Raw genomic sequence first — 16,430 nt, forward strand, 5'->3', positions numbered from 1 at the left:
GATAACTTTAATGCAAACCAACGCTCATGGAACAATTCGCAAAGTAATTCCAACGGAAGAATTTTACGATTAGGTCTTAACCGATTCTAGTTACCTTTGTAGCCAACTAATTACTTTCGCTGTTTTCCCTCAGTTGCTCCACTATTGGTACACTTACCCCAACCGGTCAGGTTCTCCGCTGATTACGGTGGTAATGGCCTCTAGAATCTATTATGTCATAAAGCCGCGACCCAGAGAGTGAGTGTATTCGTTTGACAGGGGCGGACAAATTTGAGCCAATGATCAAAGCCTAATTAAACTGCTGCTGCCAAATTGATGCCATCATCAGTTAGTGAACCGCATTGGATTATAATGGAGGCCTTCGATCGTGCATAATGTTTATCTAAAATGCACAGGTTTGCCATTTCAGCGGCAAATTGGCTACCACCCGAATTTAATTGCCATCAAGTTGGGCTAGCAGTTGGACAGAAATGGGGAAATGCTGTCTAGTAAGTTAAATTGGCACGAATGAAAACTTTGATACGGTGCTCCTTATATCGTTTATATCGGAGAATTTTTTTTATTCAATCTGTTCAACAGTGCTTTTTAATTGTTTTTTCTGGGTAAGCTGCATGTCCGGGAAATCTTAAAAAAATAATTCTTTATCTTCCTAATACATAAAGAAAAAGTTACACATTATACATTGAGGGTCAAACATAACTTTGATGCGCTCTCAGAAATCCGTTTTTTGTCTGATTTTTGTTCCTTAAGCTTTATATGAAACTAGTGGGCCCGGCAAACTTCGTCTTGCCATCAAGTAGACGGTTGAAAAACGCCATGGATCGTCCCATACAAAATGACAGTTTCGTTCACACTCGTTTTTTCCGACTTTCCCGGTGAATATCCTGGGATTTTTATACTCACAAACACATCGGAATACTTGACAAACAAAACAGAAAAGTAATCATTCAAATCGGTTGACCCGTTAGGAAGCCATTTCGTGACATACAAACATAACTCCATTTTTATTTATATAGATAGATATAAAACCCTGGAACATGTTTGTAGGTATGACCATTCTGAGCGCAAGGGCATCTGGAACCTGAATCATATTCAAAAGTTCATACGCATGTGTGGTACGACGGTTCAAATTTCATGACTTTTCATTCCGATTTACAAGAGCATCAAGAGGACCAACAATTAGATTTCGGCCAGATTTTATCCCCTTGGTGCTACAACTAAACAACTCGAAAATCCAAACTTTGAACTATTCAACTTTGAAAGTTTGACCGTTTCACAAGGTGATGGATAATCACAGAGAATCTGATTGAAAAGTAATCTTTGACTTGTTTACTACATGCTCATGATCTGTGAATATCTGGTAGATTTATTTAAGATTTATGTTTCAACAAATTGAACTCTAAACATCGAAATTTCGAGTTATCTAGTTGTACCATTAAAGGGATGATTTGGTCGAACTATTCTGGAACTGGTTGCGGTAGGGTGTGGCGTGGGCATTTTCAAGCCATCATACAGTTCTATCATGAATTCTCGACCAGATACATTTAAATCAACGCCCCTCAGCTAGGTCCTTTGAAAAGCTGTACTTTTACCACTATGGCTACCTAGGCCTCCTAAACCTAAAATTACTATATTCGAATAACCGGAACCAATCCTTTAGGGTCAAATTATGAAAATTAGATAATATAATGAAGTGGCATCATTCGACAAGTAGTTATTCATGTTTTTACCTATAAGTAAAATTACGTTTTATCACTGACAAATTAGAACTTTTGATCGCAATTGTAATATCAGGTGGCGCTGGCAACATTTGTTTTTTAATTTTCTATAACTCAAGATCCTGATGAGCCAGAAAGTGGGTGTTTTCGGCAAAGTTGTTCAGTGGGGCTTGTGCCAAGGGCTATCTAGCAGTAAAAACTTTTTGAAAGATCATTCGCTAGGTAGCGTTAGTAACATATTCAGGATTCAAATGAGCAAGAAAGTTAGTGTCTTCGGCAAAATTGTTCAGCAGTTGGATTGCTACTCTCAATGTGAGCAGACGTGATTGTACTATACACCCGAACTTCTTATCTGTCTTTCAAGTAATTACCGCAGATATCCTTAAAAGTCGGCGCTGGTGCGCCTGTCGGTTGATGCACCGTCGCGTTAAACCTAGTAACAGACGGTGTAATCAAAAAGACTTCGCGTAAAATCGGGGAAAACACGTTTCGGATTGATTTCTCGAACATACCCAGGAAACCGTCTTTCAAGGAAGTGCATAGCTTCGTCGCGCGCGAACTCGGTCTCTCAAAAGAGAATCTACTACGTATTCAAATAAGGCATGTGTATGGATGTGCGTTTGTACAAACGGTGGATACCGCTACTGCCGAACAAGTAGTAAAACTTCATGACAATAAACATGAATACGAGTGTAACAAAAAGAAGTATCGTCTCCGTATTCTGATGGAAGATGGGTGTACACAAGTTAAACTTCACGATCTCTCTGCTGATGTAAGTGATGAGCAGATAACACATCACATGTCACAGTATGGCGATGTGGTGTCAATACAAGAGCTTGTATGGAGTGATGACTATGAATTCAGCGGGCTGTTTACAGGAATCCGTCTCGTCCGAATAGTATTGAAACAACAAATCAAATCCTACATAAACATCGGACCAGAAAGTACCTATGTGACTTACTCTGGACAGCGTGCAACATGCCGGCACTGCGGAGAATATGTCCACACCGGCATTCCAATGTCATAATTCAGAGAGTCTTACCGTCATAGAAACTTCGGCCACCAAGCCGGCTGAAAAAAATTCTGCAAATCCACAGCTGGACATTTCTCCCTTCGGTAGTCGAGAATCTTCTTCCTCTTCGCAGAAAATCGGAACAACAAACGCATCTAAGCTGATCGACCAACAAACACAAGCAATGGATTTCTCACTGGATTCCGATCTCCCACTCTTCAGGGTTCCAAATAGGATTGGATCGAAGGAGACTATAACCGGCGGCAAACACAAAAAGGATGACGATAGCGGTACTGATGGATCATCTGTGTCACAAACTAGAGAATCGCGACCACGTAGCTCAAGTGGACGTATTGGACCAGGCAAAGGAGGAATTATAATTCGTGGATGGAGTGGTGGATCCACTTCACAAAACCTAAGATACGGTCATTCTTTCGTTGGAAATCGCGTGAAAAATTCATGGATTTTCAACATCAGCAGCAGATTTTGTATGTCCAGCTGAGAGAGGCTTATGATGCGTACTACGGGAACCCAGCGATGATTGCGACTATCAACCGTCTAAAAAGTGAAATGTTACTACTACAACGCAGATCCTCAGAAAAGTTTTTCCGGATCAACGAAGACCACTTCAGAGGAGAACCTCTCTCGGCTTTCCAACTTGGGGAGAGAAAACGCAAGAAAACCACGATTGAAAGCTTAATAACGGATAACAACGAAACTCTCAACGAATCTGAAAGCACACAGCAGCATGTGGTGGAATACTATCGGACTCTATTCTCGCAAAGTGAAATTGATGAAGAGAGTCGATATGATTGCGATAGGGTGGGCCCAGAAGACAGTAATTTAAACCAGGAATGTATGGATGCAATCTCCACAGAGGAAAAATTTATTGCTTTAAAGTCGAGTTCATCAAGAAAATCTCCTGAAGCTGATGGTATTCCTGTTGAATTCTATGTCAAAACCTTCGACATAATTCATCGTCATCTCAATCTTATCTTGAATGAGGCAATTAACGGTAATTTTCCTCCCGAATACGTAGAGGGAACCATTGTTCTTGTAAAAAAGAAAGGAAACGACAGAAAGATTAAAGGTTATCGTCCTATATCACTGCTTAATTGTGATTACAAGCTTCTTTCGCGCGTAATCAAAACTCGTCAGGACCGCATTTTACAAGCACATTTCATTCTGAGTCCAGCGCAAAAATGCTCCAATGGGAAAAAAATATCTTCCAGGCCACACTGTCAATTAAGGACAGGATTGCTTACTATAAGAGAACTAGGAGATGCGGAAAAATAATCAGCTTCGACTTAGATCACGCGTTTGATCGTGTTGACAGACGATTCTTGTTTTGGACGATGGGTAACCTTGGCCTGAACCCCAGATTGATAGATCCGTTGAAGACAATTGGAAGGCTTTCCACTTCGAAAATGATGATAAATGGACATTTATCCCCATCCTTCCCTATCGAAAGATCAGTTCGACAGGGTGATCCTTTATCAATGCATCTTTTTGTGATGTACTTACACTCCCCCATCTCCCATCTTCAACACATCTGCAATGGACCCGACGATATGGTAACCGCCTATGCTGATGATATAACTGTCGTCACTTCATGTCCACAAAAAATCGAAAGTGTGAGAAAAGCCTTCAATCTCTTTGAGCGACGAGCAGGAGCAATGTTAAATCTGCAAAAAACGTTCTCAGTTGACATCGGCCAGATATCTCCAAGGAATCGTATACTCGTTGATTGGCTGAACACAGACAACAAAGTGAAGATTTTAGGTATAGTCTACGCAAACTCTGTTCGTCTCATGTCCAAGTTAAATGTCCATGTTTTGCACATCAACTATGGAATCATTGCACGCGAGCACTAACACTGCACCAAAAAATTTCACTGTTGAATACGCATGTGTCTTCGAGAATCTGGTATGTATCATCAATAGTGACTCCAAACAACGTATACATTGCAAAAATGACTTCACTAATGGGAAGCTTCATCTGGAATGGGTATAGCCTGGGAGGGAGGCACCGATACTACACACGAAATATAGAACAATGTTTGTTTGAACTGCAAGATAACTCCAGCTTGCCAACAACAGTCAAGGCAGGCTTGGGGAAAATCTCTAGTTTTCTTTAGTTGTGTACTTTCGATTTTTCCTGACAAACATGGAAAAAGGGCCACAGTTTTGTATGCACTAAATATTCATTTTTATTGGAAAAAGTAAAACGATGCGTTTTTCAATGCTTTATATTCAATCCGATTGAAAGGTGCTCACGTGGCATTACTTGCATTGTGTGCATGAATTGATTTTCATTCGATTTTTGTCACTTTTGATGTAATGCGAAAATGTGTTTTAATCAGTTACGCGCTTTTTCCGAATATTATTGGATCGAAGCGTGCGGTGCTTAACGATGGACGTGAAAACAAATTCGTGCGTCAAATTCAAGAATTTGAATTTATTTTACCAAAATTGAATTTTTAAATATACGCATCAAGCAGTAGTGCAAATTGAGTAGTTTTTGGTGAAACGACAGAAGAGGAGCAATGGAAAATACGTAAAGACAATTGGAATCTATTTTCGGCGACTCAAAATCTCTGGGAGGCTATGAAACCTTCGGTAATCTGGAATATTCGTTGTTGCGGAAAAAAAACAGAAAAAACGTTTCACACAACCTTGGTTCGGCGGGCAGTACTGGAACATTATGGATGGACTATTTTTTCAAGCACAGAGTTGTTGCTGTTTCCAAAATCGATGGAGTTCCGTCAACGTAAAAGCCCGAGTTCGGTCGGAGGAAGTGGCCTTGGTTTTGCGGATAGACCAACAGTAAGTCTTGGCGCCCGGTTACACGTATAGCAGATGGAACAATGCTCCAATAGGCTCTTAAAAATGAAAAATGCAGTCTTTGTGGACTACCGGAAAACTCCCAATGATTGCCTCAAGCGTAACTTGCGATCATTGGTGGTAACAGCGGATCCACGATCCTGGAAAAAAGTTGGTGCACTACTGAAATCTGATGAGATCGTTTCAATACTTTATATTATCATTCTTGTACAAAATGCACACATGGTCTCATTTTTGATGAGTTTTTAAATTTATGGGAAACAGTTTCTGTTTTGTATAGCGAAAAGGGACAAAATTAGAGTTCATCTTGTTTCAGAGAGCGAGCAAAGGCGCTTGAACCAAGGCTCTAGAGCCAGGACATGAGGAAGAAATGCCTATGTCCCATCCCAGGAGAACAACAATGGAGTGTGCATTAACTTTCTTAGCAACGCCACTCCCAACGATTTTACCTATAACCCTGAATCGAAACGGTTGGTACGGTTGTCCCCGTTTCTTCTTTCTTAAAATTGAAAATTTTTTGGCTATCAGTTTATTCATGCGTGAATAACCTAATCGTCATGATTTTTTCAATCTTCTTCAACCCCAAAGTCTGCACAGTGGGCCTGGCCATTTTAATATTTGCATCATATCGTTGATATTCTGCAAATATTAATACTGACAAGAAAATACCTGAATAAATTTAGGTATTTCCAGGATGCATTTCAATATTGGCTGTGCAAGCGCTTAGATTAGATTAGATTAGATTAATCAGTTACGCGCTTTTTCCATGTTAGTCCAATGTTTGAGATCTGGGCTCACAGTGACAGTTCGTGACAGCGGAATCTCGGCTCACTATGACGTACAGAAATTTTGTATTGGTTTCTCCCTCCCAGGGTATAGCACGGGAGTACCAATACATCAGTTATCACTTCCCACTGAAGAGGGAGGATTAAAACTTCAATTACCCGTATTCAAGTGTAAATCGTTACTGATTAATAGACACTTGCGAGAAAGTCAAGATCTACAGTACTTTTCAACGTTATACAGCCGTGAAAATCCACCAAATCTTCAAGCTCTGCCGACAAATTGTCCTTGTGTGAAACTTATCTGGAGTTAGCATACCTTCCGCCGCCGGTGCACGATAACATGTCAGCAGTATGCCTCAATCAATACTTTGTGTCGAAATCCGACCGTCCAAAAGTGGTACAAGAAGACCCGAATTGCAACTGGAAAGCAGTGTGGAGGAATATATCGGGTCGTCGACTAAGCTCTTATGAGAGGAGTATGTGGTTTCTTCTGGTGAACAACAAACTCATGCATCAAGATCTGCTGTTTAGGATGCAACGAATCAACTCACCTTCGTGCCAGAACTGCAACGCATCAAGGGAAGACCTGGAGCATAAATTCTCAAGCTGTGTTCGAGTCTCGACAGCGTGGGCGGTGTTACAGCATAAGTTGCAACTCATTGTACCTAATAGAGTTTTCTCTTTCACAAATCTACTTCAGCCTGTACTGCAAGGCATAAGACGACAAGCAAAATGAAAACTTCTAAAAACGTTTATTCAATATGTAATATTTGTTAACAACAACGATAATGTTATCGACATCGATGCGTTAGAATTTCATCTAGACACTGAAGTTTGAAATACTTTTTGATATGTTTTGAATTGGCCACATCCCCGGGGCACCTGGAATCTACTATAAAGTGGTCATGGCAGCCGGTGGTGCTGGAAATGCTTCGGAAAGCATAACCTTTGAAAATCATGAAGTTTGATGCCCATATTGATATGGTTCCAGATATGTTCCTAATTGACCACTTCCCCCAGGGCACCTGGAACCTTCTATAGAGTGGTCTGTGCATCTAATGATTCTGAATACGCTGCATTTTTAAGGTTGATGTCCACTTGGATATAGCTCCGGATAATATTTACATGATTGGAAATACAAACATGACTGACCATGCTTTCCGGAACCAGTTTTACGAAAATGGTCATATTTCTGAAGATTTCCAACCAATCTAAATGCGTCCGGTGGCATTCAACTTCCTATTAGTTCTAGTTTCTAGGAAAATTGCAAACATCTATCTAACTTTACACCGCACAAAAATACAAGCGACAGAAAAAATGACATTGGACAAAATCCGGAACATCTCCGGTGTCCAGTGGCCAATATGCATGGCCAAGGAAGTTCCTAAAACTGGACCAAATTTGCCGTCGACTGCTTCCAGATGCATCCAATTTCATTCATTTTTCATAAAGTTATAAGCATTTGAATTTGGGTAAAATTTTGCCTATCTCAATCATTTTGCCTATCCCTGTACATTTCATTTGCCGTAGCAGATCAGATTTTTTACGGGTGAGTAGATTTCACCTGTTTATAAGAGAAAAAAAAACGCTTTGAATATACTTAACCTAACTTAACCTAAACATATAACGCATTAATCGTGGCAATAGAAGATTGTAACGATTTTTGCCTGAAATTATTTATTATTTTATTTGACATTTGTTCCAATGTTTCAACATTGGATATTCTATGTAACTCATTGGTACTATACCAGGGAGGAAGTCTCAGAATAATTTTCAAAATTTTATTTTGAATTCTCTGCAGAGCTTTCTTCCTGGTATTACAACAGCTTGTCCATATTGGTACAGCATACAACATGGCTGGCCTGAAAATTTGTTTGAACATCAAAAGCTTGTTCTTAAGACAAAGTTTTGATTTTCTATTAATAAGGGGATAGAGACATTTTACATATTTATTACATTTGGCTTGAATGCCCTCAATGTGATTTTTGAAAGTTAAATTCTTATCTAGCATGAGCCCTAGATACTTAACTTCATCTGACCAATTTATTGGAATCCCTCTCATCGTGACAACATGTCTACTTGAAGGTTTCAAATAAAGTGCTTTTGATTTATGTGGGAATATTATTAGTTGAGTTTTGGAAGCATTAGGAGAAATCTTCCATTTTTGCAAGTATGATGAAAAAATATCCAAATTTTTTTGCAATCGACTACAGATGACACGCAGGCTTCGTCCTTTGGCGGAGAGGCCTGTGTCATCCGCAAACAAAGATTTTTGACATCCCTGAGGTAACTCAGGTAAGTCAGATATGAAAATATTGTATAATATTGGTCCCAAAATGCTGCCTTGAGGAACACCAGCTCTTACAGGAAGTCTTTCAGATCTGGAGTTCTGATAATTAACCTGAAGTGTACGATTTGACAGATAACTTTGAATTATTCCAACAATGTATGTTGGAAAATTAAAGTTTTTCAATTTTACGATCAAACCTTCATGCCAAACACTGTCGAGTGCTTTTTCTATGTCTAGAAGAGCAAGACCAGTAGAATAGCCTTCAGATTTGTTGGAACGGATCAAATTTGTTACACGTAAAAGTTGATGAGTGGTCGAATGTCCATGGTGGAATCCGAACTGTTCATTGGCAAAAATTGAATTTTCGTTGATGTGGGCCATCATTCTGTTCAAAATAACCTTTTCAAAAAGTTTACTGATGAAGGAAAGCAAACTGATTGGACAATAGCTAGAAGTTTCTGCAGGATTTTTGTCTGGTTTTAAAATTGGAACAACCTTAGCATTTTTCCATTTGTCAGGAAAATATGCTAATTGAAAACATTAGTTAAATATATCAACTAAAAATGATAAGCTACTTTCTGGAAGTTTCTTGATGAGGATGTAGGAAATTCCATCATCGCCAGGAGCTTTCATGTTTTTGAATTTTTTAATAATAGTTCTCACTTCTTCCAAATCAGTCTCCCAGGCATTTTCGAAAACGTTCTCTTGATTGAGAATATTTTCGAACTCCTGAGTAACTTCATTTTCAATTGGACTAGTAAGTCCTAAATTAAAATTGTGCGCGCTTTCAAACTGCATAGCAAGTTTTTGAGCTTTTTCGCAATTAGTTAGTAATAATTTGTTTTCCTTTTTCAATGCCGGTATTGGCTTCTGAGGTTTTTTCAAGATTTTAGATAATTTCCAAAAGGGCTTAGAGCCAGGGTCCAATTGAGAAATTTTATTTTCAAAATTTTTGTTTTTTAATTGAGCAAAACGTTTCTTGATTTCTTTCTGCAAATCCTGCCAAATAATTTTCATAGCAGGATCGCGAGTGCGTTGAAATTGCCTTCTCCTCACGTTCTTAAGACGGATCAAGAGTTTAAGATCATCGTCTATAATCACGGATTCAAATTTACTTCACATTTTGGAATTGTAATGCTCCGGGCTTCAACAATGGAATTTGTTAAAGTTTCAAGAGCATTGTCAATATCAAGTTTAGTTTCTAAAGAAATGTTAACATCAAGATTGGAGTCAACTTACGTTTCATATATATTCCAGTCGGCTCGTAAATAATTCAAAGTGGAGCTGATAGGATTGAGAATCGCTTCATGGGATATTTGAAATGTAACAGGCACATGATCAGAATCAAAATCAGCATGAGTAACTAATTGGACCAAATCAATTGTAGATGGATTTCTAGAAGAGGGAAAACATGTGGGGCTATCAGGGTATTTAATTGAGAAATATCCTGAAGAACACTCATCAAATAAAATTCTGCCGTTGGAATTACTTTGAGAATTATTCCATTACCGATGTTTGGCATTAAAGTCACCAATGACAAAAAAATTTGACTTATTGCGAGTCAATTTTCGCAAGTCAGTTTGGAGCATATTAACTTGCTGTCCAGAGCATTGAAAAGGCAAATAGGCAGTTATAAAAGTATATTTACCAGACTGTGTTTCAACAGAAACACCTAAAGTTTCAAAAATTTTAGTTTCAAATGATGAAAACAGTTGATGTTTTATACGCCTATGAATGATGATTGCAACTCCCCCACATGCCCCATCAAGTCGATCATTACGATAAACAAAAAAGTTAGGATCTCTTTTGAGTTTAGATCCAGGTTTTAAATACGTTTCGGTAATAACTGCTATATGCACTTTATTAACCGTAAGAAAATTAAACAGCTCGTCCTCTTTACCATTCAGAGAACGAGCATTCCAATTTAAAATATTTAAATTATTATTTGGATCTATTAGAAAAACGTAATCCAATAACAATTTGATTTGTAAATTTTACACCAACTTGGACTGCTTCAGTCATAGTGGTGGCTTTGAACATTGCATCAATCATTAGATTCAATTGTTCAGTTTGAAAATTAAAATCAGAGGCAGATATGTCATGTGATTTCCCATTAGAATTTCCGGTAGACGAAGAAGCTGAGTAGGAGTTGCCTGTGGCGGTAGGGTTTTTTTTTTCATTTGATTTGAAACAAGTAGAATGGGTACCCATGGATCGAACAGGGGAGGAGTTCGAATTTCCTGCTACGATATCGGCAAAGGATTTACCGTGGGTAGATACATTCGAAATTGAAAGATTCGAACGGCTACCCGACGGATTAAAATTAGTTTGTGAATGAGCATGATTATGATCTTCCTGATGGGTATGATTCATGATCAAGCGATCGTTAACTGAAAAATGAGCATTGTTCGATACTCTACCAGGCAAATTCTGGAAACGGCCGTTATCGTAACGGATATTATCCGTCATCTGCCTGGCACGAGCCTCAACGACTCTCTTGCGTGAAGGGCATTCCCAAAAGTTAGCTTTATGAGGGCCCTTGCAATTGGCGCATTCAAACTTTCTGGTATCTTCTCTCACAGGACAGACGTCCTTAGCGTGAGAAGAACCTCCGCAAATCATGCATTTAGCATCCATGCGACAATTTTTTGTACCATGACCCCACTTTTGGCACCGACGGCACTGAGTGGGGTTCTGGTAATTTCCTCCAGATTTCTGGAAATGTTCCCATGTCACACGGACATCAAACAGAAGTTTTGCTTTTTCTAAAGCTTTAATATTATTCAGTTCTTTTTTGTTAGAGTGAACTAAATAATATTCTTGAGAAAGCCCCTTCCGAACAATGCCAGATTGGGTTCTCTTTTTTTTGAGAAGAAGTTCACGATCTTTAAGAGATTCCGGCAAAACGCGACAGTCTCCTTTCTTTGCGATTTGGAAGGAAACCTTGATTCCCCTAATGGAGTTCAAGATCTCCTGCCTAAATCCCGCAAATTCGGAACAACTGACCACGATAGACGGCACTCTTTGCTTCCTCACTTGAATCAAAGAGCCTGGGCTAGAGGCTGCTTCGATTTGGTGTTCGGAAAATTTGTCTAGAGCATCGAACTGATTGCTCATTTCAATACAATTATTCATTTCACCCTTGGAAGAAAGTTCGCATTCCGGAGAAACGTCCTTTCTTCCATTCTTGCCACGTTTAGTGACAGTTTTAAATCCCACTTTTTTGGAAGGAAGTTGTGCATTCAGAGATTTACCCTTCCTTTTATTTGTTGTTGCAACCATGTTTAGTGAATTAGAAGACGTGACCTTCGAGAGGTTTTTTCCCAAGACGGTGTCCAAGAAGGATTACCACCGCTAGCTTTCGCCAACGGGTCCAACGAAAAATGGAAGGCACGGGTCCAAACAAGGATCGTAAAGGGATCAATAGTAGAAAATAGTACTGAAAAGTACTGTTTTAGTAGCACTGAAAAGTACTGTTTTGAATTTGAGCACTGAAAAGTACTGTTTTTGTAGCACTGAAAAGTACTGTTTTATTGCTTTAGGTAGTTTTTAAGAAAACTTCCAAGAGCAGAGAGAATTCGTGTACGCACAGCACGAAGGTACGATTCGCACTGAGGGGGCGATTCTAAAATATATGAACTCAAGGGGGTGAAAGTCAAAAAAGTTTGGGAAACAGTGCTCTAAAGGAATTCTTTTGAAGAATTCTTAAGGAATTCCACCAGGAATGCCACCAGTTGTTTCTTAATAGTTTTCTCCAGCGAAATCTTTACTGGGATTTCTATAGGAAGTTCTCCAAGGATTCTTTACGATTGTTTTCCAGGAATTCTTCCAGTATTTTTCCAGGGATTCTTCAGGAGATTCCTCCAGAGATTTTTCATGCGGTTTCTACAGAGGTTCCAAAGGATCTCTACAGGGATTCTTGCAGAGATATCTTCAAGGCTTTCTTAAAGAATTCCTTACAGAAGGGCTTACAGAAGGATAAGCTCTTCAAGGGTTACTCCATATATTTCTCCAGAATTTGCAAGTATATTCCTTGGTAGTCCTCCTAAGATTTCCCTAGACATTATTCTGGAGATTTAATCAGAGATTCCTCCAGAGATCGTTTCTAGGATTCATCCACGGATTCCATTTAGATATCCTCCAGTAATTCAGGGAATACCTCGAGAATTTTCTCCAGGAATTCTTCAAGAGATGCCTCCAAGAAAGTCGTTAGATGAATTACTGCAAGGGTTTTTCCAGGTAATCCTCCATGGTTTCCCTCACATTTTTTTCCCTGAGATTCGTTGTACGAGTCCAAAAATTCCTACGGGGATTCTCCCAACAATTTCTCTAGGAATTTCGGCATAAGGTATCCCCTAGAATTTTTCCAAGGATTGTTAACAAAAATCTATACAGGCATACATCCAAGAAAATCTCTACATTGATTCCTTTCGGAAATCCTCCACATGGATTTCTTCAGAGATTTCCCAGAAATTTCTCCATGGATTTCTTCAAGGATTATTTTAGGATTTTCTTTAGATAAAATCTTCCATAGATAACCTTAGGAATTACTTCATGAATTTCTCGAGGGATATTTCCAGGTATTCCTCTAGAGATGCCTCCAGAGACTTGTTCAGCAATTTACCTAAGTATTCCTTCAGAGATTCCCTTAGCATTTTACCCAGGTAACCCTTTGTTGATTCATTCAGTTATTCATTCAGGTATCTCAGTTATTTATTCAGATTATTACATTGATTCCGGCAGAGACTCCTGCAGGAATAAGTCCAGGAAAATCAGAGATTTTTTTAGGCGCAGTTCCTCCATAAATGTTTCTAGAGATTCCTCCAGGGTTAGTTCCAGGAACCCTTCCAAGGATTCCTCCAGGGATTAAAGCAGGTATTCCTTAATATATAATTAATTAGGTGTTTCTGTAGGAATTTCTAGAAAAAAAATCTCAGAGGGTAGTTTGTGGAGGAATACTTAAAGGAATCTCTGGAGGATTACCTGGAAAAATCCTTACAATAACTCATCCAGCAATTGTTCTGGAAGTATGCCTGAGATAACTTGAAGTTGTTTCTTGTAGAATTCCTGGAGGAAGTCCTAGTTTAATCCCTGAAGGAATTCCTGGTAGTATCACAGGAGGCATCCCTGGTGGAATTCTTGAATATATCTCGCTCATGGTTGAGTTTTGAAAGAACTACCTGGGAGAATCACTGCAAGAATCTCTGGAATTATTTCTGGAGAAACTGATAAAAATATTTGGAGTAATCTTTAAAGAGATTGTCCTCTGTAGCCTTGGATATATCTCTGCAAGAATCCCTGCAGATAATTTCTTGAAGGAATCCTTAGAGGATTTTAGGTAGGAATTTTTGAAGGAATATCAGGGAAAATCGCTTGAAAAATCCTTACTCATCCTACAATGTCCATATCATCCGAAAAGCAAATAAATTTTCTGGATCCGTCGAAAATGTACTTTAGCTGTTGAGCCCGGGTCTTTGCATGGCCCATAAAATCATAATAATGAACAACATGAACGCAAGTCCATCATAAAGAATCCTTAGAATAACCTCGGTAGGAATTGAAGCAATTTTTGGAAGAGTTCCTGAAAGATTCCTTGGTTAAATTCCTGGAGGAATCCCAGTAAAGATTTCACTGGAGAAACCCCCCAGAATTCCTGGAAGAATTTCGGAAGGTATTTCTGAAATCCTGGTTTGTAAATGCTGGGCATGGCGCACCATTGGTACCTCGTGACCTGAAGGTAAAAAATAGACCCCTCTGTGCGGCCCTTCTCGCGGTACTGACAGGGTAAGATCGGGTAGCCAACCTTGTTGGAATCTTTGATCGTATGCTGACAGGGAAGGGGGGTTTGGTTCTGGAAACCTGGAGCGTCTATACTCCATGTTAGGAGCGGCTCACAACAGCGTTTGTTCCCCATGTCAGGGGCGGCTGATCATCATCCGAGTGCCAGAGAACGACTCTAAGCTAAACTGCGCACTATGGCCCTCCGGAAATCTAGGGAATTGGTGTCAGGCCCTACAAGCCAGCTGTAAAAAATCAAGCATCAAATCAACGTAAGAATACGAACCGGGACAATCGGCGAAGACCACAGGACGTAAAGGGACTAGTGATTGGAAGCTCGGTAAGTGGAACTGTATCTCTCTCAACTTCATCGGGAGCACACGCATAATCGCCGATGTGCTGAAGAACCGCGGATTTGGCATCGTAGCGTTGCAGGAAGTGTGTTGGAAGGGATCGATGGTGCGATCGTTTAGAATAACCATAAATATCATTTATCAGAGCTGCGGCAACACATACGAGATGGGAACAGCTTCTATAGTGATGGGTGATATGCAGAGGCACGTGATCGGGTGGTGGCCGATCTACAAAAGAATGTGCAAGTTGAGGCTCAAAGGTCGGTTCTTCAACTCCAGCATAATAATAAGCCCTCACTCCGGAAACACTGATGATGACAGAGACGCGTTATACGCGCAGCTCGACAGCTGCACAAGCCACGACGTAAAAACATCATAGGAGATCTATAGGCTCAGGTTGGCCAGCAGGAGGAGTTCAAACCGACCTACTTTCAGCACAGCTTCCCATACCGATGCACTTGGAGACCACACAGAATCACAAATCGACCACGTTCTGATTGATGGATGGCACTTCTCCGACATTATCCGACATTATCGACGGACCTGTCGTGGCGCTAATAACAACTCTGACCACCATCTGGTGATGGTTAAACTGCACCCTAAACTCTTCGTCGTTAGCAACGTACGGTACCGAGGACCGCCCCGGTATGACCTAGAACAGCTTAAGCAACCGGATGTCGCATCTGCTTACACGCAGTACCTCGAGGCTGCATTACCGGAAGAGGATGAACTAGATGAGGGGCATCCGGACTGCTGGAGAACAGTGAAAGCAGGCATCAATGATGCAGCTGAGAGCAATGTCGGAAACCTACGTGGGACGGAGTCGACGGAACGATTGGTAAGACGAGAAATGCAGGCAGATTCCGGAGAAGAAAGCAGCGCGGGCGGTCATGCTGGGACCCGGAAGAATGTGGAACGTTATAGACGGAAACGGCAACAGCAGACCCGCCTCTTTCGGGAGAAAAAACGCCGCCTGGAGGAGACGGAGTGCGAGGAGATGGAACAGCTGTGCCGGTCTCAAGAAACACTTAAGGTGTATCAGAAGCTCAATGCATTCCGCAACGGCTTCGTGCCTCGAGCCAAGATGTGCAGGCCAGCGTGACATGATCGAAAGGTTGAAGCAGCACTTCGACCAACATGGCGCTGAGAGCACAGGAATTGAAGAACAAGACAAGGAGAAAATGCCTTCGTCAGTACTGCGGACGATGGAAACCAACCAGCCCCCACTTTGAGGGAGGTTAAGTATACCATTCAATAAAGCTGCTGGTATGAATGGTAGCGGAGCTGAACACCGAGAGAGGCTGGCCATTTGTCTGCACCGGCTGATAGGCACAAACTGCTGAAACAGAATACAGCTACCGGAGGAGTTGAAAGAAGGGGTAATATGCCCCATACACAAGAAAGGTGTTAGATTGTGAGAACTTTCCAGTGATCACCATTTTAAATGTGGCCCACAAAGTACTATCCCTGATCATCTTCCGTCGTCTGTCACCTGTAGTAAACGAGTTCGTGGGAGGTTATCAAGCCGGCTTCGTTGACGGCCGATCGACAACGGACCAGATCTTTACTGTACGGCAAATCCTCCAAAAATGTCATGAATACCAGGTTCCAACGCATCACTTCTTCATCGATTTGAAGGCGGCTTACGATA

Source organism: Aedes aegypti, chromosome 1, assembly GCF_002204515.2.
Source record: "Aedes aegypti strain LVP_AGWG chromosome 1, AaegL5.0 Primary Assembly, whole genome shotgun sequence".
NCBI lineage: Eukaryota > Metazoa > Arthropoda > Insecta > Diptera > Culicidae > Aedes > Aedes aegypti.